General features: G+C 20.4%; 1 long non-coding RNA gene across 2 annotated transcripts; it reads right to left on the reverse strand.

The window, feature by feature from the left end:
* Positions 1 to 23,725: 23,725 nt before the first annotated feature.
* LOC105734930 (uncharacterized) lies at positions 23,726 to 26,700 on the reverse strand. Of its 2 annotated transcripts, XR_015294662.1 has the most exons (8): positions 26,492 to 26,700; positions 25,948 to 26,142; positions 25,411 to 25,794; positions 24,853 to 25,334; positions 24,616 to 24,746; positions 24,507 to 24,549; positions 24,207 to 24,271; positions 23,726 to 23,910 (listed from the first exon to the last, which is right to left on the reverse strand). It is a non-coding gene; the product is annotated as an uncharacterized LOC105734930 (long non-coding RNA). The 2 variants fall into 2 exon arrangements; XR_015294661.1 differs by having other exon boundaries at positions 24,616 to 25,334.
* Positions 26,701 to 27,988: the final 1,288 nt, after the last annotated feature.

The following is a 27,988-nucleotide window of genomic DNA, read 5'->3' on the forward strand; positions in this document are numbered from 1 at the left end:
CTCTGCTTCAGACTGAATCGATATGATTACGTTTAACCGGGAAAGTATTTGTTACATCTAAATACGTTATATTTACGTTGTATGTAAACATGTAAGTATGTTGTATGTAAACATTACTACGAATCGTTGTGCAGATAACAGAAAATATGAATAATAGAACGTCCGTATATTAGAATAATTAGATAATGGTACGAATATGAGAGTATCTATTGTAATTCGTTCGTGTCTATTGTATTTATGTTCGTCGATGACAAGATTGCATATACCAAAAAAATATATCTGATTTTTCGTTCATTACCATGTATTGCTTATAAAATCTTATAAATTTTTTTTTAAATTATTTATAAAATCTAAGAATTAATTTAAATGTGCTATTTATCAAATTTATTTTATTTTTTCAAATTTATTATATATTATTTTATTTTATTTTTCTTGAAATTTTTAGATGTCATCTGTCGTTAATATTATATTTTTTGCTTGTTTTGTTATAATCTGTACAAATTTTCCATTAAAAATTTTTAATTATTTTTTTGTATTTTAGGTTTATTTTCTCTTTTATAAAATAATTATACTTTAAAGCATTGTTAATGAGAATATATATTTAAATATATTTTTTGATTTCTTATATATTTTATTTAATAATATTAAATATATTTTGTGATTATATTAAGAATTTTGGTTTATTTATTATAAATAAGGTATCCATTTTCTAAATTTTATTACAATATTTTATGATTTTAGATTATGATATTTCCAATAATCAATTTAAAATATCGTGGTGTGAATTATATACTGTTCATTTATATAAAATGTATTTATACCTGACATTCATAATCATTATCTTTTTCTTTTTTATATCCAATAAGATGAATCATTTCTTTCTTGACTTATTGAATATAAAACCATGAATAATTATTGAATAAATTTTTAATTTATTGTGATTGGAAGAAAAAACAACCTGAATTTTATTTTAAAATTTTAATTTTCTCATTTCATATATTTTTACAAAAATTAAGTTATAGTCCATAAATCCATATGGAAATCAAATATATATTAATCGAATAAATAAATTACATTAACGAATTACATGAAAGAATTACATTAACATTAAAGTCCAAGATTCATATTATATTGTTTTGTTCATATTATATTCATATTATATTTGTTCATATTATTCATATTATATTATATTGTTAATATCATTGATTAATGATTGTTGTGAAAATTTCAATGTGTCGGTAAAATCGTGTTAATGATTTAAAAGTAATCCGATCAGTTTTATGATGATATTAAAGATTTTATGAAGCAAGAAAAATTTTGTATAGTTCTATCTTATATGTTTTACATTGCCATTGTCTTTATAGATATTGAAATTATTTAATTATTAAATTATATTGAATCAGTGAAAGAAAGAAAATTCAAAATATACATTTGAATTCAAATATACATTTGAATCGCTTTAACTTTCAATGGGATCATCAAAATTTAAAATAAATTGATTTTGGTTAACTAATACCACATATAAAAAAATCATGCGTACTTCTAATTGTACATTGTGCATTGTTTAGTAATATAACTATTACTCAATGATTGATGTATATCAATTATCAATTGTCAATTGATGTTCGTCAATTGATTTCCGTTTCCTTATATTTCCTTATATTTTTGGAAAAACTATTTTATTATAATATATATCTGGTTGAATGTATCAAACTGTTTTCGCAATTTTTCAGTGTTTAATTTATCACAATTTGATATGTTTTTTCGTGGAATCTATATAAATTTCTATTCGAAATTTCCGAACATTGCAATTTAACTCTTGAGAGATCATCGGTTGAGTTTCAAATATGCATAGATTTGCCGTCAAATTATATTTATAATCGCAGCCTTTAATTTGTAGAGATGAGAAGAATGTTTTATTATTATTCTGTGATAAAATAATAGCATGATTTTCAGTTCTCTCAAGATTAATGTAATGTACTGAAATTTTATGTGTATTTATATCTATATAAAATATTTTTTAAAAAGCAAAGTATGGTTAACATTTTTATTTATAAATTTGATTTGTTTATATGAAAAATATGTGTAACAAAATGATAGCATGATAAAATACAACTAACTAGATATTGTTATTTGATAATGAAGAGATTCTTTATGTATTTTTCTATATTGATTCTGAATTTGACCGTAAAATTGCTTATTAGATTTAGGAAATAAATGAATATATAATAAATGAACAATATTGACTTTTGCTATATTACAAAAAAATTTATTCTAAAGAAAATAATTTTCACATAAACAAATCAAATTTGTAAATTGTCATATTTTGTTATTATTGTATAATCTCTTTCTGATTCTGATTTAAAATTATCAGTTTGATTATTTTCTTTTTCAAATGAACAAACTTTCAAATAATTATTTTAAATTATTTTTTAATAATTTTTGATTTTTAATTTTTTAATTAAATATTTGAATGAATAATTTAAAAATTATATTATATTATATTTACAGTACAATATGACAATAAAAATATAAAGAACAATAAAATATCCTTATTTTAAAAAATTTATATTATATTATATTTATTTACATTAAAATATGACTGCCAATAAAAATATAAAGAACAATAAAATATCCTTATTTTTCCATTTCATTTTTTAATAAATTTATGGTTTAATATTCATAAACTTTAACTTATTGAAAACATAACATTTTTTTTTCTGCAATTAAATTAGCATATTTTATAAAATTAACATTATTATTAAATTAGTTCTTAAATTGTTAATATTATTGATTTTAGAATAATTAATACATTTTTTAGAATAGTAATATAATTTTTTATCAAAACATTCCAAATTAAATTATTTAATATTTCATTTATAAAATTAACTAATTTTAATTTATTTTAATTAAATAATCTTTTCATTGCCAAAGAGTTCATACATCAGCTCTTGATATTTATGCAAAAAATCAATCTATATATTTATATTCAGATTTTGATCACTCACTATTAGAAAAAAATTGCAAAAAATTATTTAAAAAAATTAAAATGTTTTTTATCAACAATTAAAATAAATAGACATTATAAATTATATTAATTTTTTTTTTGCAGATTTTTTGCTAACGAAAAAAACATTTAGATCTTTATCATTTGTATTTTAAAATAACACATTCATATATAAGTGTCATTGAAACAAAAATATAATTTTTGTATAATATAATTATATTAAGATATATAATTGAAAATATAAGTCTTTTTTTAATTTGAAATATTTAATTTGTAAAAATTTGTGGAATTTTTTATGAGAATTCATTTTTTTCTCCAGAATTTAAAGAGAATTTTATATTCATAAATGCAGATATATCAATTCAAATTTATTTTCGTTAATTTAGATGTTTTAAATTAAGAAGTTGAAAATAAATGGTTTTAATTCTTGAAACTTATGAAAATTTAAAAAAAATAATTATTATAAATATAACAATTATTGCCCATATCGGTTTCGATTTCGGTTGTTTATAATTGAAATTATATCAATAATCTAATTAATTTATATTGCTTTTATTTTTCATTATTTCATTAATTATTATTTTTCATTTATTTCATTAATATACATATTTCAAAACATATTTCATTAATTATATATTAGTTATGATCATTCAAATTTACATACTGGTAATATATATTGAAAATGTTAATATAATTATTTATATATATTATAATAATTATTTATATAAAAATATAGAGATCTATATATTCATACATGTATATGTGATTATTTAACGAATTATAAACATTTTAATATTGCATTAGATAGAATAAATAGATAGAGCAAGAACACTCAGCAAGATGCACAGCAATACCAGCTTATGTGGCAGAATTTCTTAACGAAAAAATGACAAATTTATATACATTTAAATAAATAGTTAACTATTTTAAAATTTTAGCGAAATATATATATTATGTAACTCTTTATATTAACAAAAATTTATCTCTAATAAGTTTCCATAAATTTTAGGATATTGACAATATTATTTTAAATTCATAGATAAGTTGTTAAATAAACATTTTATTCAAATTTATAATAAATCGTTATAATAATAAAAAGTTCAACTTGTTTTGATAAAAGCTATATAGAAAAGCAAATCAAATTATATTTCTATAAGATATTGTTCTATAAGATATTAAAAAAGTTGAGTATGTTTTTCGATATACAAATTTTCTTTTAATTATCTTTATATGTACGAAGAAATGATATCACTAATGATATTTGAATCAATTTGAATTTCACAAATCAATGCATTCGTCTTAAAAAATCTTCATTTGCATTTCACCATTTTTCGATATTTTTTTTTAATAAAATTATTTCGATAATCGATTATTATTTATTATTATTATATCAAAATTATTCAATTAGAACTTCATTTGAAACATGTATTTCAATATGTATTATTTCATCAAAACCAAACTCTATTCTGCAACACTGTAATAACGTTGGTAATTAAATACTGATCGTAGACGTTAAAAAAAAAAGATTAAATAGAAAAAAAATGAAATAGTAATATTTAAAATTGACTTATATTTATCAATAATTAAATTGTGTATATTACATACAAGAACGCCAAAGCTTAGATCATTGTTATAATGCAATCTTTCAATTATAATGCAATTTTGTCAAATTAATGTTTGTTCTATTCTATCTATATATTAATTAATGTTTTATCTCATTCGTCGATATTATATCAGAAATAAAAATGTAAAACAAAAATTAAAATTTTTAATAAAAATTAAAATTTTTAATAAAAATAAAAATTTTTAAACAAAAATAAATTTTTAATATATATCCAAAATATACATAAAGAAAATAATATATATGCATTTTTATAGATATATGATATTAATATATAATATTGATTCGTGATATGATTATTAATATATATTTAGATCGATTATTATTTCTCTCTAAATAACAATAAATTAAGTGAAATAAAGATAAAGATTTGTCAGTTAATCTATTGATTTATGTTCTGTAATTTGAAATTCAAATTGATTCAAATATCATTAACACTTAGATTGTTAAAGTCTAAACTGAATAACTGAATATTGCAACAAATAGAGTGCCTAAATTGATTACTCGAAAGGCCATTTACTATTGTAGGAATAAGGATATTATAAGGACTAGAATCGTTTGTATTATGAGCTTGGAGTATGGTAATTTACTTGAATTATTTGCGACTCAACTATTTGCTGTAATTTTTTAATTCTAATTCTAACTATATAATTCTGATATGAACTGTATCGTTGTTGAATTTTATCTATTCTGAATTTTATTTTATTCTAACTGATCTAGAAGATTATCGCTTAATTTTTTCTTCGATTTTTATTATTTTCGATTTTCTTTATTATTATAATTTTCAGTGAAAATATAAATGAAAAAAAATATATAAAAATATAAGAGAGAATTAGAACTAATAGTCGCGTTGGAGGATGATTTCGAAGAATAAGCTTTCGCGGAATCACATTGCAGTACAAAATTCTTGGATCAAAATTCTTGCCATTTAATAGTATTCTACACTTTATAAGATTATAAATTAAAAGTTTAAGAATCATGAAGGAAATTTAATTTTAAAAAATCAAACATAAATAAATATTATCGCCGCATCAATGATGCCGGAGAGTCACTTCTGGAGTTATCGCATTAAATCGAATGGTATCTGAGAATCATCATTGGAGCGCAGAGCTAAACTATTGAAACTGGTCAAGCCGTTAAAAATAAAATCCAAGTTGTCTAACCACTTCACAAATTCCAATAGATTGTTTTGTATATAATAATAATTTAAAAAAACTAATTTACATATATATAAAAACTAATTTATATATATATATATATACATATAAACTAATTTACATATTATATATATAAAAAAAAAACAATTTTTTTTATCCAAAATTTTATGAAAATATTTATTTATGAAAATATTTTGATTTGTTCCTAAGAATTTTGATAAATTGAATATAATACAACAATACAATACAATTTTATCTATGATTTTAAATAAAATATTATATAATCATCGAACAATATAAATAATATAATATAATTATATAATATATTAATATATTATTAATATATTAATATATAATATATTATATATATTATATATATAATATAATAATATATATAATATAATTTTCGATATTGTTATTAAATAATTACAAATTACAAATTATTAAATTATTAATTTTCAATTTACATAATTTAAAAGTGATAAATTTTTTTAAACAATAAGTTAAATAGTTAGATATTTATATTATACAATATTTATATACATTGTATTTTACAATAAAATTAAAAAATAGTATATGTATATTCTTCGTTAAGAAACTTTGTTACATAAGCGACATTGTGACACGCTACTGCACAATTGAGCTCTCTCATTTTATCGCTGTTTCACTTTGCTTAATGCAAACAAATTTAACTTATTAACTAAGTCTTATCGGTTATAATGTATATATATTATTTTGAACTTTATCAATAATTTAAAATATAACCTCTAAAAATTCATATATTTCATATTTTTATAAAAATTCTACATTATAAAGTGTATAAAATATATTATATACATATACAGAATATCCCAAAAATATTGAAACAATCTCCGTAAGCTGAGAATTTCTAAGATGTAATTTCAAGCAACATTTTCTTTTGCAAAAAAATTTCATTACTTCAACTTGTTTAACGTGTTATTAATAAAGAATACCAACCATAGAATGTGTAATTTGTTAACTATGTGCTGCCAATTGAAGATAAAATCTAAGCATATCTCAAAGAAAGTATTAAATATTATATTTATTTATTTATTAATTTCTGATATAATTAGATATAATTTTTTATTGATAAAAAAAATATTCGTTATATTTAATTCAACATACATTTTGTTCGAGATATATTCTTTTTTTTTCTTAATAAATTCTTTTCGTAATGAACGACAATACGTTAACTTCTATATAGATCTTTAAATAATTTTTCGATTTCTGATTATTTTATAAGACGTGCAAATCTTACTATATTCATTAATTAAATTATTTTTCTTCATTGTAATTGTCTTATCTTCAGATCATTTTAAATTTGTTCACAATATTCTTTTAATTCCAGTCTCTCTAACAACATATTATAGATTTTCATTGCGTTAACTATTTCTAATATTTCAGAAATTTTTATTGTTCTAATATTTCGTTAAAAGTTCGTAATTTTAAAATTATGTATTCTTAGAAATAACATTAGAACTGTTATGACAAAATGATGAATTTCTTTAAAATTATTAACATTGTATTAATATAATTATAATAATTTGACTATTAATAAAATGAAATAATTATTATATTCTTTTATTTGTTTTTCTTAATATTTTTCAAAAAACCACATGTTTCTACTTTGATACAGTATTTTATATGTTCTAACATGTTTTTGCTGATTATCAAATAAAAGACACTGCTTGCTCTACCTGTCATCATATTTTTTTTTTTTTATGTAGCCAGCAATGTCTTTGAATATTGTATAGATGGTCTATCACTTTTCGCCTATTTCCAATTTCTTTCAAATTATTCCATCGATTACAATTTCTATATCGGATTTATTTAAATTTTGGGATAATCTGGGAATATTTTTGTCGTTCTCGGATGTCAGAATTTGTCGGATGTCAGAATCGGATGATATATCCTTTTTCTACGAAAATTCAGACGAAAATTCCGGAAACTTTCTTCTTTAATCTGATGATTTCTCCGTCTAGTTTCATTTAATACGAGAATCTTAATTTCATTCTCATTTTGAGATAATTTCATTCTCATTTTAATCCTCACTTATTATTTTTTTTAATATGTCATCATTTCTTCTAAACATGAAGAAAAGAATATTTATCAAAACTAAACTTAAATTTCACAATATTACTGATATTCAAAATGCACTATTACTTTTTTCTTGAATGCACAGATTAATAATAATTTAAACTTTAAGAAACTTTAGAATAGTTTCAACTATTTTACGTTATGTTACAATTCATATATTGAGTTTCGTTTTTTAATGCTTATCTCTTTTTTGAGAAGACAAAATTTGCAACTATGACAGCAGAAATGTTGAAATTAGAAGAAGATATAATATAAATAAGTCTGTAAACACGAAGAACATTGGAAAGAAATAATGTTTTAACTATTGAAAAGAAACATAATGCTATCGAAAAAAAATAGATGGAGATTCTAAACATATCACTAAAAGTATAAAAAATTGATTAACCCTTTCGTTACGGCAATCCGCTCCACAGGCACTGCGTCGAAAAGTGTACACATTGTATGTCGATAGTCTTCAGTGTTTGCTCTCTTGTATGTATACTTTTTTAAGTGTTACATAACAACTGTTTCGTCATATTATATGAAAAACATGTAAATAAATACATATTCACTTATTTGCATATTTACATATTTTGCAATTATTATAAATAAAAATACAAATAGGATAATTAATATATCAAATTATAATTCTTAGTAATTTAATTGAGAATGGTAAATTTTGTACTGTAAAAATACTATCCACTATCAAATAAAAAAAACAGAAGAAACTTGTTTTGACGTCCAGAATATGTTACGTGTGTTCAAAATATATTTTTAATAGAATTAATCCGAGTCAATAGAATCAGGAGATACTCTACAGGTACAGTAGAATACTATTTTGCCGACTATAATCGGCGTTCGTATAGATAAATCGTCGTATAGATGCCGACTATAGTCGTAACGAAAGGATTAAGTATAAAATAAAATTTTGGTTTTGAAAGAAGCGGAATAAAATCTGGATTTCAATGAGAATTTATGCATATTTTACAGAATTCTTATGAATTCTTATCATCAATAAATTATAAAAAAGCATTATAAAGAAGAACAGTGAGATAATATTCTTGCAGGAAATTAATTAAAGCCTTAAATTATTTTGAAAAACTAGAGGAATTTGGAAAAATTAAAAATATTTTAAAATAAAAAAATTATTAAAAATACAAAACAGAATCAATGGATATTCTTTCTTAAAAATAAATAAATTTAAAAAAATTGAGAATTCCACAAAATTGTTCGTATTAGTTTAAATTATAATATATGAAATATTATTGTGATGTTTATTTTTTCTAATAATTATTGTTTACAAAATAACAAAAAATAAAAATAAAAATAAAAATTTATACAAAATTTTTAATTATCGATTTAGTTTTGTTTTTCATTATATATCAATCATTATATATCAATCATTATATATCAATATATCACAGGAATATATATAAAACAAAAAGTTATAGAAAAAGAGACTTCTTTAGTAACAATAAACTTTGGAATAAAATGTTTAATGAAAATGAAAAAGAAATAATAAGATATTGTTGTTATTGTACCCACAACAATAGTATTGTATTATTTGGTGCATCTAAGCTGAATGCTTGTGAATGCTCTTCGACAAATGTCATAACAAGTATTCTTAAGATTTTTCTTAAAGATATAAGTATAAGATATAAGTATAAGTAATTACACGTGCGGAGCGTACGCTATTAGAGAACAGGATCTTTCACAAAGTCGCAGGTAATCATGTCCGTCAGAGCATGATATAGTGTTGGAACACAAACTAATGTAATTATTGTATCTGGCGATCGAATTACAATGTACAATAAGGCTTTCTTAGCAAGTAATGATAATCATGTCCAACGGTCAGAGAATGTGTTCATAACTATCTAATTGTCGTATCCGATGATTTGAGGCACAGTAGGAATATAATTCTACGCAGCTTATGATAAAAAATTTATGCAAGTGACTAAAAAGATATGGAATACTTGAAAGAAACTTAATTTTTTTTCATTTCTACTTGAATAAAATTTAATATAAAAGAAAGTAATTATTCTATTATCCGAAAATTCCACTATCCGAGGATCTTTACTGTATATGAAATTAATAATATTAAATATAGAAAATTGCTTGAATAAGTATTGAAAATTATTGAAATTGATATAAGTTGGCTCTTTGCTGATGTTCAACTTTCAAAAAGATAAGAATATTGGAAATATTCCACGTAGAGATCGCGTAGAAATTAAACCGAATCAATTGTAATGTTACTTTTGACTTAGATTGTTACAATCCATAGTTTAAGATTTAGAGCATAAATTTATACTAAAAAAATATCATAATAAAAATATTAAATAACCGCTATTATATTTAAAAAGATCATTTTAAAAATTGAAAAAAACAAGCACTTATTTACACAACATTTATACTTTTAAATTATTAAGAATAATTTATTTTAAAGAATCGAAAAATTATTTTAGTCATTATATATCACAATTGTATTAATATCATAATTGTAAATAAGAATTTTATGTACTAATTATTTTCCAACATAATAAACATTATTATGTTTTCTATATATATATAAAAAGAGAGAGAGTTTTATATATATAAAGAGAGAGAGAGAGAGAGAGTGAGAAAAGTAATAATCAATCTGGATATCACTTATTAATAATATGAATCAATATTATACATTAATATTATATAAAATATTCATAATATTCATAATTGTATATATATCGCAATTATTTTTTTAATGTATGCTTGAATGAATATTACAATTTTTTTTTTTATTTTTATTTCTAATATACGTTACATGAACATTACGAACAAACCGAATCCAGAACAAAGTAACACTATCTTAGCAACGGGAATTTTTTTTAATAGTAATTATATAATACAAATATTGTATATTATATTAAATTAAATTTCAAAATAATGATATATTTAATTAATGATATAATTAATAAAATATGAATTTGTTATCTTTTCGTTGAATAATTTCGTTATGAAAACTGCATTATGATATGGTACTACCAATAATCTCATTTTACAATTGCGTCACTTTATCCAACGTAAACCTAAAATGTCTAATTATTTATTAATTTAGCCTTATCGAACATATATTACTATTTTTATTCTGTACAGAATATAATTTAAATTTTGTAAAAAAAAGAGAAAAAAAAATGATTAAAAATTATTTATAATCATTTCTTCATTCGTAATTGTTATGTACAAAACTATCATAATACAATAAAATTTTTTTCTATATAAAAATTATCTTTTGTATATAAATAAATAATATAATTTCATAAAGATGTTCAATGAAAGAATCTTATTACTTGACAAGCTATTGGAAGTATTTATTAGAAAAAATATGGAAAGAAATTATTACATAAATAAAATTGAACGAAAGACCATTGCATTTAATGTAAACAATAATATATAATTATAGTATATACATCAATGAAATATATATTTAATTTAAATAAGTAATTTTGATCATTTAATTAACAAATTTTGATAACAATGATATTTACAAATTTGCGATAATCTTCAAAGGTAATTGCATAAAATTTACAATAACAATGAATGCAATAATGCAATAATAATTTTTAAAAATTAAATTAGTTTTTAAATTAAACATTAAGTACCAAACACAATTTTAAAAATTTTATACTTTATTTTATATTTTATACTTTAATGTAAAATTTTTATGTCAAATGTAAATGCTATGCATTAAATACTTTCTATTAGAATTTCTTAAAATAATAATTATTCGACAATTATCGACAATTATCATTACATAATTAACGAATTATATTTCGAAACACAATATTCATCAATTATTTTATTATGTAAAACCAATAATGTAAAACCAAATAAAAAATGCGATTATTATAAAATAAATGCAAATTTATGTTTCAAAACATATTTAATGTTGAATAATCTATTACACTATTATATTCTTATTCGTTTTTTAATTTTAATTTAAAATTCCAATTGAAATTAATGCAAATAATACGAATTTTCAATAACGGCCTATAATCTAGATATCTTGTGATTATTTATATTTAGTAGTATATATTATTTATCAGCTAATATTTTATAAATCAATAAATTAGTTTCAGAAAAATTCAAAAAAATGATGATGATTGCAGAACGTAAAACAATCGAATTTTATATAATTTATTAACATTATAAATTTATTTGGCGAACTTTTTTAGATTCAAATTCAAAATAGCAAGAGAAAAAAATTAAGTTATTAGAAAGTTAATTGACCACAATAATACATTCCAAATCAATAACAAAATTGGTATTCTCACACCAAGAAAAAAAATTATTCAATAAAAAATATCAACTGTAATATCAAGGTTCATCCTAGTAGTAAATTTCTTGGACAAACAAGCAAGAAAATGAAAATATTACTTTTTTAGAAAATATTACTTTCTTCAACATTCATTTAGATTCAACAATTCAAGCTGTTAAATAACATTATGATATACTAATTATAATGTACTAATTATTTCTCAACATAATAACGTATGCTTAAAAATATGCTTGAATGTATGCTTGAATGAATATTACCAATTTTTTTTTTATTTTTATTTCTAATATATTTTACGAACGAACTGAATCCGGAACAAAGCAACACTATCTTAGCAACGGTTTTTTTTAACAGTAATTATATAATACAAATATTGCATATTATATTAAACTAAATTTCAAAATAGTTAATGATATATTTAATAAAATATGAATTTGTTATTTTTTCGTTGAAGGGCTTCGTTATGCAAACCACATTATGATATGATACTACTACGAATAATCTCACATTACAGTTGCCTCACTTTATAAACTTAAAATGTCTAATTATTTATTAATTTAGCCTTATCAAACATATATTACTACTTTTATTCTCTACCAAATATAATTTAATTTTTGTAAAAAAAAGGAAAAAGAAAAATGATTAAAAATTATTTCTAATCATTTCCTCGTTCGTAATTGTTATGTACAAAACTATCATAATACAATAAAATTTTTTTTATGTAAAAATTATTTTTTGTATATAAATGAATAATATAATTTCATAAAGATGCTCAATGAAAGGATCTTATTACTTGACAAGCTCTTCAAAGTATTTATTAGAAGAAATATGGAAAAAAATTATTACACAAATAAAATTGATCGAAAGACTATTGCATTTAGTGTAATCAATAATATATAATTATAATATATGAAATACATATTTAATTTAAATAAGTAATTTTGAACATTTAAATAACAAATTTTGATAATGATATTTACAAATGTGCGATAATCTTCAAAGGTAATTGCATAAAGTTTACAGTAAACGAATGAATGCAATAACATTTATAAAAATTGAATTAGTTTTTAAATTGGATATGAAGTACCAAATACGATTTTAAAAAATTTTCTATACTTCAATGTATAAAATGTTTAGTGTTAATATTGATTTTATGTTCTGATGAGAAACATCGAATAGCTTCTGTTTTTGAATATATCATGGAAAATAAATTTTTACTCACCTTATAAATAGTAGAAATATTCATTAGTCAACTAGTCACAGACTTCTATAGAAATTTTATGATAGCTGCACATTTTCATTTATTATGTTCTAAGTCTCGATTATCAATGATAATGGAAATACTTTTATTGTTTTGTCATCATCTTTCCAATCAAAGAATGTCAAGTTAACGATTTCGAATTTTTCTTATTCTTTCGAATTGAAACAATTGCAAATAAATTATAGAGAATAAATTGAAGTTTCTACTTACAATTTTTTTTCTATATAAAATAACCACTTCCTTCTTTAAACTGATAAAATATGTTGCAAAAACTGTTCCATATAGAATTTTCTGGATTTATTTTCTTACTATCAATAATTGCGAGAAGCGAAAAATTTCTTTAGTTTTGAAATAGCATGTTGAAAAATTAAAGTTATTTAGCACTAACATCACATATGACATACAGAAAAATCATATGAAATGGAGTAAAATGTTAAAAATTATTTTCTCTGATACTGCAAATATGATTTTTTTTTTTAATTGATGCGGCTGATAAGGATTCATAATATAACATTCAATAATTTTTTTAAATGATTTAAGATAAAAAATTTGTTTTTTAATTTTTTTTAATAACATTACTTACTAATTTTTCATTATTTAAATTAAAATGAAATCTAACTATAATTATTTGAAAATTGTTTTGTTTAGGAATAGATAAAGAATCATAACATATGTATGACATATGTAATTTATTCATGTCATATATAGTCAACGATGTAAATTATAATAAATAAATTTTTTTTATTAAAATTATTATTCTGAATCAAAAAAATATATCTCAACTATATTTATATAAACATAATAGTAAAAAAAATTATATATAATTTATACTAATAAAAAATTAATTAAATAAAAAATAATAAATTTATTTTATTTGTTAATTATTATTTTAAAATTAGATTTTAAAATAAATTTACTACCACTTGTTTAAAACAATATAAAATTTTAATATAGTTTTTAAAATAATTGAATTAGTGATTTATATAAAAAAATAATAAAATATTAAAATATTAAAAATTTAAGTATTAGTTAATAATTAATTCTATAACAATTAATAAAAAGTAAATTTGGAAATTAAATTAAATAAAAATAAATTTAAGTACTAGCAAAAACGGTTAAACTTAATATATAAATTAATATAACTTAGTAATAAATTAATATGAAAATATTTATTAATAATTAAATTTATTAATTTTGAAATTTTGAATTAATTTTAATAGTTATTAATTAATTTAATTAATTAATGAAATACTTTAATTAAAGACTACAATTCTATTATAGAAAAATTAAAAAAATTATTAAATTATTAAATTGTTAAATGTAAATCATCAAAATTAAATAATATGGCTGCTTATTCTAATTAGAAAAATACTTAAATTATATTTATGTATTATTGTTTTATTAATTTTAATAGCTTAAAGTTATTAATATTTGATTAAATATATATGTCAAATCAAAATGTAGTATACTTAAGGTTAAAAAGGTTAATTCAATGAATTAATTTTTTAAATAATTTAATTTTAAAATAAATTTGAAAGAAGATTTTAAAGTAAATTAAAATAATTTTTAATTGAAAGTAATTTTAGAAAATGTACAAACCATCTATCAATTTCATTTAAGTTGAAATAAGTTGTAACATAATAAAAATTGAAAAGTGTTCTTGAATTTTATAAAATTATAATTCAATAAAAATATTTTTCTTATAACAAAAAATTAAATAATTAATTTAAAATTTTATTTATTTAAAAAATAAATATTTTTATTAGGATTTAAAATTATAATATATATATTAATAAATAAAGATTTATATTTAATTATTGTTAAATTAATTATTTTGAAATAATTAAATATTTCATGAAGTAAAGTAATATAAATGAATAAGTTCAAATTTAAAAAAATACGTAAATTTGTACTTCTTATATCACGATTAATTAAAATTATTTTTTAATAATAATTAAAAATCATAAAAGTAAATGAGATAAATCTTTATATCTTTTTTTGGTTTAAATAAAATTATTAATATAAATTTAGAGATTAAATATTAAAATATATTAATATCTAATTTTTTAAAAAATAAATTTAATTTATATATAAAATTATTTAATAAAATTATTTTAAAACAATTTTATTAAATTTTATATTAAAAATTTATGGAATAACCTATGAATTTAATAATAAAAATTTAATTTTTAAATTATATTTAAATTTTATAAAAATATTTTTTTTTTAATTTAAGAAATTTAATTAATTTTCATTAATATATTTTATTAATATATAAAATTAATTATTTAAAATATAATAATAATGATTAAATTAGTAATAAAAAAATATATTTAATGTATAATTACTAAATTAGACAATTTAATAATTCTAGAACTTGGTAAATATATTATTCATTTGTTTATCAAAAACATGTCTTATAGAATATAATTTTATAAGTCAAATTGTTCTGTGAATTTAAATAGCTGCAAGAATATATTATGTTATCTATAAAGATATAAGATGTTATCATAACATAATAAATTATCTTTTAATTGAAGAATTGTATGAATGAATTAATGAAATAATTACAGAATCTAAATTAATTTAAAGGAATTTAAATTTTTAGTTAAAATTCTAAAATTTAATGATGGGATGATAAAACTCTGTAAAATTTAATTTATTTAATTGTTTAATTTATCAATTAATAAATTTAGGTAATTAAATTTAATTAGGAGAATTAATAAATTAAATGAAGTTTATTTTAATTTTAATTTTGATTTAAAAATAAATATTGATTTATAATTTATGAATGAGAGAATAAATTACCTTAAGGATAACAATATAATATCTTTTGAAAGATCTTATTGATAAACATTTAATTATGACCTCAATATTGAATTAAGTTAAAAATTAAATACAGGAGTTTATTTTTTCTTTCTTTCTTTTTTCCTCTTATTCTTTATGCTATTAATTCTTAGATTTATTTTATTTTTTTCTTTCACCTAGAGAATTCTATCATTTCTTTTATTTTTATTAATACTCAATATTAATATATACTTTTATATTTTATCTTGTATTTTTATATTTTTTTTTCTCTTGTATTTTTCAGTTCCAAAATTATTATTCTTATTTTTAGTTATTTCCACTTTTTTTTTTCCTCTTCTTTCTTTTCTTTTCCTTTCCTAATTTTAATATATTTTTTTAGTCTTTTACATCCACTTTTCTTTTTAATATTTCTATATTTCCGTTTCTTTTTCTATTTTTCTTGTTTTCTTTTTTATCTTTTTTGAAACTGATTTTTATCTCTTTCCTTCTTTCATTTAACCTCTAATTCTTCAATTTTTTCCCTATAATTTATATTAATATCCATCATATATCATAATTTTTTTCTTTTTTCTAATTTATCTTTTTTTTCTTTTTTACATTTTTTTTATAAAACCAACAATTTTAATCATTAATCATTTTTATTTAATCTTTTTCTTGGTTCTTCTTATCTTTTTTCCTTTTATTCTCTTTCTTTCTTATCTTTCTCTCCTTTTTTTTATATCCTACCTTAATTTTACCTTCCGAATTTTATTTTATTCTTAAATACTTTTATGTTTACCTTTTTTCATTATTCTCCATGTGCTTAGATTTTCACATGTTCTCCCGTTTTCCTTTCTGTGATGGTGTAACTCTCTCGATTGATCACGAGAAAGCGTATCATTCGCTCAATAAGAAAATAAGAAAATTTCAATCTCCTATCCATATAGGAAAAATTAAAAAAAAAAGAACAATTCAATCTATTAAACAGAATTTGAAAAACGAGCTCCGATTATATAATAAAAGTTATTTTATAATTTTTGATTATTATTTATTTTAATAACAATAAAACATTTTTTTCTGAAATAATAAAAGAATAGTGTGAATTTCCTATACTTCTATGAAGAATTTTATGGATCATATCACTATTTTATCGAATCCTAGAAAAAATATTTGAATTATTTGTCGATTTTCAATGAATTGCTTTAATAACTGTTTAATTATTATATTAGTTTTTGTTATATAAATTATATGTTCATGTTTAAAGGAAATTATTTTTTGAAAGATGTTGTCTTTTGAGTATGTTTTTTTCCCGATTTTCACATTTTCATGATATTTATGCATCACGAAATTTTAAATGCAATAATACAGTTTTCTATCATCAATCGTTTAAGAGTGAATAAAAAATTCAATTTATCATTGAATTAGGATAAATAATCAAATAGAATAAATAATTTAGAATCTGTGTAATTTTTCTTCCCCAAAAACTACATTTGGGTCTCAATTTCATTTTTTTCTTCGAAAAACAAAAGAATCCCATTCTCAATTAATCAATAATCCTCTATCTTGAACAAATTAATTATTATATATATATTAATTAATTAATTAATTAATATATATAGCTAGTAAAATGATAAAATATTCAACGACGAAACTATTGAAGAAATGTTATATAATCTGCTAATGAGGCTCATATAATATTCAAAGTTTAATAATAATACTTTCTTTTATAGATATAAAGGGACATTCTCCTACAATTTTTTAAATAGATGAAGAGAGATAAGAATCATAGTAATCAGGTTAACTTATAGGTTTGACTTAGAGTTTGCTTAAATATAAAAACAGGATCCAAAACAACGAATAAGAAAGTAAAAGAACATAGATTTTTCTCAAAAAAAATTATGCATGCAGTACTTCACGAATATAAAACCATTTCCCTTTTCCTAAAATTTTTAGAAGATTGCAACAGTATATTAACAAAAATTAAAATTAAATACAGATATTAAATTAATTATATTTTTACATAAATATATTTGTTAAAGCCGCAAGCGTGTACGACTTTTAATATTGCACAAATGAAGTGCCTAAACTGATATTACTGCTCAAAAGATCACCTATTACTGTAGGAACTGTATCGTTTATCCTATGAGCTTTGAGTGAACGAATGATGATACTTTAACTCTTTGCGACTAACTGTATGATTCTAACTGGGCTTTGATAAACTGTATCGTCGCCGAAATCTATTTGTCTGTCTTCTATGTCCATTCTAATTCGACTGTCCTTTCTGTCTGCTCTAATTCGGCTACAGTCTCCTGTGCCGGTTTTAATTCGACATCTATCTTCTATGACCGCTCTAATTCGACTACGCAAACTGCGAGTCTTAGTTTTTTCTCCAATTCTTGCATTTCGTGAAAATGCATACAGAGAGGGATTAGAGAGACCAATCATCGTGTCGAAGGGCGGTTTCGAAGGATGGCCCTCGTGAGGTCGCGCCGCAGTGCGTGGGAATCAGGATCTTTGCTCTTGTTTCTATGGTGGTCCATCACATGGCGTACAAATGCAGCTCGTAAAGTGGTCGCTGCTATGGTATCTGTTCAAATTAAGATATGGAAAACATTACGAAAACCATGCCCGCTCATAAATTACTGTTAGACTGTTGGCAGGTATTCGAACTGTTGAAAGTAAAGCAGGACCCGACCATTTCACGAACTCAGGTCTTAACATGCCGCTCATCTTGAAATCGCTAGCGAATTCAACACTATAATGCGTAATAATGTTTTCACTCTGCAGTATCTAAAGTTTCTATAACGCCTCCCTGTCATCCAGATGAGGTGAAGTATCTTAGTCCACTTCTTAATCGTTGCTTGGATCCGATAAGGATCCGCTGTCGTCCTGTATTGGCAGGATACAAAGCTTCACCATTGACCGCTTGATGATGTCATTGGTCGTTCTTACAGTGGCCACGCGTGAAATCCGTCCCAAAGTGAAGCTGCATCACTCTATCCACACGCCATTGTAGAGGGGGAAAGTTTTTTTCTCGTATTATCATTAAGTCGTTTTCCCTTATAGCGCCTATCAACTTGTATTATTCCTCTGTTGCAACTGTTATGAATATTCCTTGCCCCAGCGTTGCCAAAAGTGCACATTTGCTGAATTAATTGATATCGGCCGAGGCGGTTGACCTTGATCTCTCGTAAATCATTCTCTGGTATCGCGGTCAACGTCAATCAGGAAATGATCTGGAGTCAAAAGATTCAGATTGTCTGGATCGGATGACAAGGGAGTGATAGGTCGGAAGTTTAAGCAAGACTATTTATATTAGCAGAGTGTACAGCTCTTCGAACGTTATTTTCTGCTCACCAATGAAGTGGAAAATGAAGTGAAAGATGAAGTGGAAAATAAAGTATGAAGAAAATAAAGATGAAATAAAAGATGAAGATGAATTAGAAGTTGAAGATAAAATGGAAAATGAAGTAGAAGTTGAAAATGAAGTAGAAGCAGAAGATGATGATGAAGTAGAACATGAAGTGGAAGATGAAGTAAAAGATGAAGTAGAAATAGCAATAGAAGATGAAATAGAAAATGAAGTAGAAAAAGAAGTTGAAGTAGAAGAATAAGATGAAAATGAAGTAGAAGATAATGACGAAATAGAAAATAGTAGAAGATGAAGTACAAGATGAAGATGAAGATGAAATAGATAATGAAGTAGAAAAAGAAGTTGAAATAGAAAAAAAAGATGAAAATGAAGTAGAAGATAATGATGAAATAGAAAATAGTAGAAGATGAAGTACAAGATGAAAATGAAGTGAAAAATTAAGTGGAAGAAGAAGTAGAAGATGAAATAGAAATAGAAGATGAAGTAAAGGTAGAAGATAATGTAGAAGATGAAGTAGAAATAGAAGCTGAAGAAGAAGTAGAAGATAATGATGAAATAGAAGATGAAATAAAATTAGAAATAGAAGATGAAGTAGGAAAAGAAGATGAAGATGAAATAGAAGATAATGATGAAATAAAAAATGAAATAGAAGAAGAAAGAGAAGATGATTTAAAGGTATAAGATAAAGTACAGGATGAAATAGAAAATAAAATAGAATATGAAGTGAAGGATGAAGTAGAAGATTAAATAGAAAATGAAGTAATAGATGAAGTGGAAGATGAAGTAGATGATGAAGTATATTTTTAGAAAACATTTTTCGAACTAAAATTCTACATTGCACGACAAGATTGAGAGATTTGAGCTAGAAACTGAAATTCCTGTCTTTTAGGAATAGATATAATAGCGATTTTTTTTATTTAAAAACCATAATTTTGATAGAAATCGATTACACCAGTCAAAGTTTGGCGTAATTTGACATATCTGTGTATAAAATATTAAATAACATAAGTATATATTAAATCTTTCTGATACACTATATTGATATAAATGAAATATTATTTAATAATATTGTTTTTTGTAGCAATATAAGAAAGATTTCATGTTTACAGCATAATATGAGATAAAATCAGAGATTTTTAAAGTTTCAAATATATAAGACATCAGTGACATCAAACATATATAGTCCAAAAATATGAGAACATTTAAACTAAAATTTCCTGAGATAATTTTAAACAATATTTTCATGTAAAAAAAATTTTTGTTATAATTTTATTAACGAGTTATTACAAAAAATACTGATAAATCACAAAGCATATTGCTTGGATGGCTAATTCCTAGACCATTCAAGAACATCTTACGAATGTTATCACATTTTTGGGGCACTCTATAGTCGAACGATGTTTCGAAAACAATCAGAGTGACATTTTCTAGCACAAATTGCCGAGTTACCTCGAATTCTGCCATGAAAAATCGATTTTTATCAAGTTCGTTGTTTGCATTCAAAAATCGCTTTTACAATAAATGCTGTTTTAAATGTTATTGTTGTGATGTGTTTTAAAACATTCCTTTTGTATGGATTGAATTCAACTCTGAATTTCCTTTGAACATTGTTTATTTTTAAGTTTTTTTTAGGTTTTCAGAATGATTTTTTTATTTATTTTGCCAATATTTTAAATTCTTTCAAAAATGATCAAAAATTGATCTGCATATTTCCACGTATCGTTCAGGATAATATATTTTTTATCAGGAACAGAAACATAGAATGACATAATTCGAAAGGTATTTTGGATCAAGCTGTAAATAAAAGAAATATCTTGTATTTGTATTTTTATATGTTACATATACGTGATTGATACTTTGTACAGCTCAAAAGTTTTTTTGCTTCTGGAAGAAATGTGAATCTAGCTGAAATAGCTGGCTATTACTGGACAGCTTGAAATGATTTTATATTACATTGTTATTTGTTTTTTATTATCGATAAATGTCACATCTATTAATCAATTTTATAAAAGAAAGAGAATAGATTTGTCTGACTAGGATAAACAAATGAACCAATGAACAAATAAATTTAAATATTACCAAAAGTAAAAATGGCGATTTTAATAGAAAATTCCTCTTACTGCCGTATTATCTTGGATTTAAACTTCTGAGTTTTTTATAATATATGTAATGTGTATATCTAATATAATATGTTAAGAACATAAATATATATAAAGTCTTTTTGATATATTATATTGATATAAAAAAAATATTATTTAATAATTTTTTTGTTTTAGCAATATAGGAAAGATTTCATGTTTATAGTATAATATATAAGATTTTATAAGGTAAAATCAAATTTTTAAAGCTTTAGATGTATAAAATATCAATGACATGAAACATATTCAGGTTCAAAAATGTGACATTTAACTGGAAATCCTTGAAATAATTTTAATATTTTCTTTTGCAAAAACTTTTGTTACAATTTTGTTAATTATTATATTTAATTATTAATTAAAAACATTGGTTAATCACAAAGTGCGTGATTTAATTCTTAAATCATCAAAAAATATTTTGCGAATGTATATTTTTGGAATACTCTGTATTCTTATACATATAATGTATAAGAATTCTATTGAGAAGTATTTATAAAATTCATATTTTAAAAAATAGGAGATTATTAATATTATATTTTTATACGATGAATTAATAATAAAAAAATTACTAATAAACTGTTTATTAATATTTCACAGTTTGTTTTTTATATAACAGCTATTGAAAAATTAAATCTGTTTCCAATGCATTTGATTTGAATGATTCCGAATATTGTGAAAGAAATTGGTGCAAGTTCGATCTAGAATCGGTTATACCTAATGTATTTTCAATCTATTAATGTATTGCTAAAAGGAGTTGACTGTTCTTTTCATTTTTTGTAAACTTTTTTTATAAAGACATCTATAATCTGTTATTTATGAAATCTACAAATTTTAAAAATGGACATAAAATATATAAAGTAGAAAAGTAGATTTACGAAGATTATTTATATCCCAATTTATTTATTTAATTAAATTTATTTTAAAAAAAATAAATTTTGTGTCGTAAAAATGGCATAATTTGAGCATTATATATCCAATGTACAATTTCATATAAACAAATTAAAGTGATTATTCTTTTATATAAAACAAAATAATTGTAAAAATTTTATAAATATCTAATTTATCTACTAAATCAAATTTCATAGTTAATATTCCTGTGAATTTAATCTAATTTTGTCAAAGTCATTTAAAAGTCATAATGTTATAGATTACGTTTTGACATTAGCTATCATATGATGAAATCAAAAACATTTATTTAAAAAAATAAAAATAATCTTGGTTTTTAAGAGAAAGAAATATGTTTTGGCAATCATTAAATTTCACAAATATTGCAATTTGTAACTCGATACATCAACTTATTTAAAATATTTTTTTTTTTTTTTTTTACATTAGAAATTCTTGTAGTATTAGAAATATTTCAAAAATCATATACATTATTACGTTTTAATATACATATGTTAGATATTTGATTTTATGATATTGATTTAAAATATATGAATCGTTATATATATATATATATATATATATATATAAAAAATATATATATATAATATATATAATATATATATTAAAATTATTTAAAATTTATAATTTTAAAGAATTTTTTTGTTTATTTCTTTTATCAATATTGATTTTTATTCATTAGAAACACAGTTTGGAGTCCGTACTTTTAATTTATCAATAAAATATATAAAAAAAATTCAAATCAGAAGCAAAATTATGATTTCTAACCTAATAAAGTCTATTTTTGTAAATAGATGCAAATAATGCATCGAAAATACACGAATATCTATTCATCGTACATATTTTGTACTAAAAATGTTGTATCTTCTATTTTTTATTTTTCAGAACGTTAAGAATAAATATATTCAATGTTAACGTGTAATTTTACTTATAAGTATATATATTGTACTTTCCATTTTTTCTCTTATTTATATTAAAAAAAATTATTATTATTATAAATAAATTATTAAGCTTTATCTATTAAAAACATATCTATATAAAAATGTTATATTAAAAAAATTCAAATATATCAAAATATATCAAAATGTCAATGGTTATTATTTTCCATATCCTACACAAAAAAGTACAAAATTATTTCATTTACATTTTTAATAAAACTTAAATTCAAATATAATAAATTCATATTTAATAAATTTTTATTTTTTCCCAAAGATAGTTTGATATTTATAGTTTTTCTTTTATAATTTATACCTCTTCCTCCTATAATAAAAAATAAAATATAAATAAAAAAAAAAAATTAGAAATGTAATCATTATATACTCTTTATAATCAAAAATATAAATTATAAAAAAAAGAAAACTAATTACAATTATTGAAATTATATAAATTAGATTATGAATTCTTAAAAAATAAAAAATATTAAATAGCATTTACTTAAAAATTAAATGAAAAATTCGATTAAAATTATTTTTCTACTTATTCTTTTTTTTATATTATTCTCTTTTTTAATATTTTAAAATATATTTAAAATTAATTTTTAAAAATAAATACCTTACCAATTGGTGAGAAATCAACACATGGATCAATAAAAAATTTTCTTGCACTCCGATAAGAGTTTGAACTAAAATATTATAAAATAATTTTTATTATTTAATATTATAAATATAATTATTAATCTTTATAATATAATTATTAATCTATTATTAATTTTATTAATAATTATATTAATTATTGAAAAAATTTAATATTAAAATTTTATATTAATTTATATTAATTATATATTACATATAATATTATTTTAGATATATAATATAAATTTAAATATAAATATATATAAATATATATATAATGCTTACATATTGTATTTGGTGTTCGCATTGGATATCTTGACATATTTAACTAAAATTTTATTTTCATATTATTTCGAAATTAATTCAAATTAATATAATAATAATTAATGCTTACTGTTAAATTATGCGAAGTAGATGTACTGGCTTTATAATTATCAATTATGTTTAATGATTTACATTTATTGCGTTGTTGTTGATCATACCATAACTTTTTTTAGATGTATTATTCCTATATTCTTTAGATATCTATAAATTACAATTAGAAAATATTCAGTAAAATATGAAGTAATAATTATATGTGATAAAAATATATTAATAATAATTTCTAATATATTTCATTTATTTCAAAAACCTTCACTGATGTTCAAATGTTTTATATGAATGTCAATATTCTTGTAATTTCTTGTATATTTGTATCTTGATCGGTAGATCATAGAAATGATGTTTCTTTTGAACAATGCACATCTTTAATCAATTCTATATTCAGATATTGACAATAATAATCACATATTGTGAAACCTCTTTTTACTGTAGATTTATTGTAGTATTGAGATATATCTATAATTTTATGAAACTATACCAAAACATATATAAAAAAAAATGATTAAAAAAAATAAAAAAGAGATATAATTTATTAATTATTTAATTAAAATATATCTTTATTCTTATATCATATTCAAAGCCACGTATATTGCATAAAAAAATTTTTTGAAAATTCATTTTCAACAACAATGAGAGGAATAGTACGATTGTCTATTTTTTGTACAGCAGCATTTCGCAATACTCCAAATAGAGCTTCTATCGAATAGATTAAAAAATCATTAACTGATCCATCTGAAATATAATTGCAAAATATTAACAATATTCTTTATATCATTTTAAAATATCTTAAAATAATCTTTATTCTTACTATTAACTTCAACCATTTTTATTAATAGTGATTCCACAACAGGAATTAAATTTTTTATAGTGAATAATGGAGGAAATTTATTTTTAGTTATTTGTTTCTAAAAATTTAATTAACTCATTAAACATATATGAAAAATCACTTTGTCCCTCTTTTAATTCTATGGGGATTTGATGTGTTTGTTGACTAATTTCAATCGCATCTCTTTTTCATCTTAATGGTATTTTCACTTTTAATGGTATTTTCACTTCATAATAAATATTCTCAATACCATTTTTAAGACTAAATTGTGCAACTGCAAATTTTGCTGGACAAAATTCACATTTATTAATTCCTATTTCCTTTTTATAGAATCAATTTACATGTATAAATATAAATTTTGTAAATCTGTAATAAATAATATTATTTATTATTTTAGTAATCAAGTATTTATATAATATTTATATTATATTTATATATTTAATAATTATTTAATTATTAAGTGAATTAATCAAGATTTTTCGAAAAAGTAATTTAAAACATTTGATATAAAATATATACTATTATGTAATAAATCCATAGATATGACAGAGTTTATATATTCCAGCATATTTTGTTGGAATTCTAGTTCCTTTTTGCATTTAATTCAATTCATTTCAAATCTTATCCAATTGTAGTTTTTTTACTTCCTTGAGCTTTAATCTTGCTATTTTTTGCTTTAGCAATATAAATTTCTTTCTCTTGTGGTGAAAACTTCTACATAAAAGATTATAAAAAAGGCTATAATTTAATTAAATTATTATAAAAATTATAAATTCAATATTTCTTAATACTACTTTAAAATTTATATTTAATAAAACAAAAATCTTGTTTTATTAATTTGTTATTCAGTACTTTACAGTTACAATAAATTTATGAAAATATTGATATGTTGATATAATATTAAAAGTTACAAAATATTTTAATAATAATAATAAAATACATGAATATATAATCTTTTAAAATAATCATTACTCTAAACAAGCAATCAAATTAAACTATTAAAAATTATTTAAAATTATATTAAAAAAGATTATATAAATTTTTAGCTTTCATTCTTCATTACATTTTTGATCCGCTGCAACATCTTTTAAACTATTGAAAGTTTTACCATGCCATTGTTATCGCTTTTGCCAATCGAGCATAAAGAAATAAAATACGGTTTTTGACATATTATATAAATTATTATAGATTATTGAGGCTATGTGATTGTTGACTCTTTTGAATTTAATCGACTTTTAGTAGTACCCATGGTCACTTCATATTAATAGTGCCATCTTCAATAGAAAGAAAGAAACTAATATTTTTGAATTCAAATTTTAAATTATAATTTTAATTTAGAAATATATATAAATAATAACGTAAACTTTTATACATATGCATAATACTTTATACATATGAATAAGTAGTAAAAAGATTTTAAATAATTTTTAAATATGAATTAAAAAAATAAAATAAGAATTATTTTAACATATAATGTCATATAAAATTAAAAAAATAAAAACATAATTAGCAGAACACCATAGAGATAATGAAAATATACACTTTTTCATTGACCGTAGACATGTAATGTAATATTTTATTTAAAAATTTATCAAAAGTAAGTCAAGTTTGCATTTTTTTGTTTAACCAATTTTTCATTTTTGCATTACAAATGATTTAAAAAAATGAAATAATTGATGAAAAAAAGAAATACATATTTTATTTTTTCAAATATATTTTTAACCTAATTAATTAAATCAAATCAAGAAACATAATTTTTTATAATTTTTTTAGAAATTTTTGATATCTTATAACATATTAATTTGTATATATAATTTTTCATATAAAATAGATTTATTATTTTATTGCTGATATTTCTTTTAAAAGAATTGAATATAAATAATTTTCAAGAATTGTTTTTCATTAAATAATTTATTTTTTTTTAATTTGCATTTCTTTTCCATTCTTATGATAATTTTTTTTCATCTTAATTAATGTATTTTTATTATTGTTAAAAAATGATCAAAAGTATGAATTCTAAAAATATTCTTTTCTATTAAAAATATTTTTATGTATTTTGTTTTTTTATATAATATTATAATATTTTTTATATAATAATATTTTTATATAATATATAATATTATAATATTATATATTTTATATGATATATAATATCGAAAAGATATTAATTAATTATCTAATTTAATATAAACTTCAATTATTAATAGATTTATATAAGATAATATGATAAAAATTCAAAGAAATATAATTAAAAAAAAAAATTACAAATTGAAAAAAATTTGTCTAAAGTGAAATTAAATGCAAAAAAAAAACAAAAGTTTTAAAAAAATATGTTACAATATATTTATTACATAAAAATTTATTGCATAACAATATATAATATATTTAATATTAAATTTTTTAAGTTACTTTTTTTAAAAATAGTAATTAATTACTTGATAATATTGCTATTTGTTACAAAAATCAAAATTTATATTTATGTAGATTAGTTCTATAAAAGAAAAATAGCAATTAATAAATATGAATTTTATTCAGTAAATTGGACAATTTTATTCAGTAA

The sequence above is a fragment of the Apis florea genome, unplaced genomic scaffold, assembly GCF_048593485.1.
Source record: "Apis florea isolate Af1SG1 unplaced genomic scaffold, ASM4859348v1 contig_3798_pilon, whole genome shotgun sequence".
Lineage (NCBI taxonomy): Eukaryota > Metazoa > Arthropoda > Insecta > Hymenoptera > Apidae > Apis > Apis florea.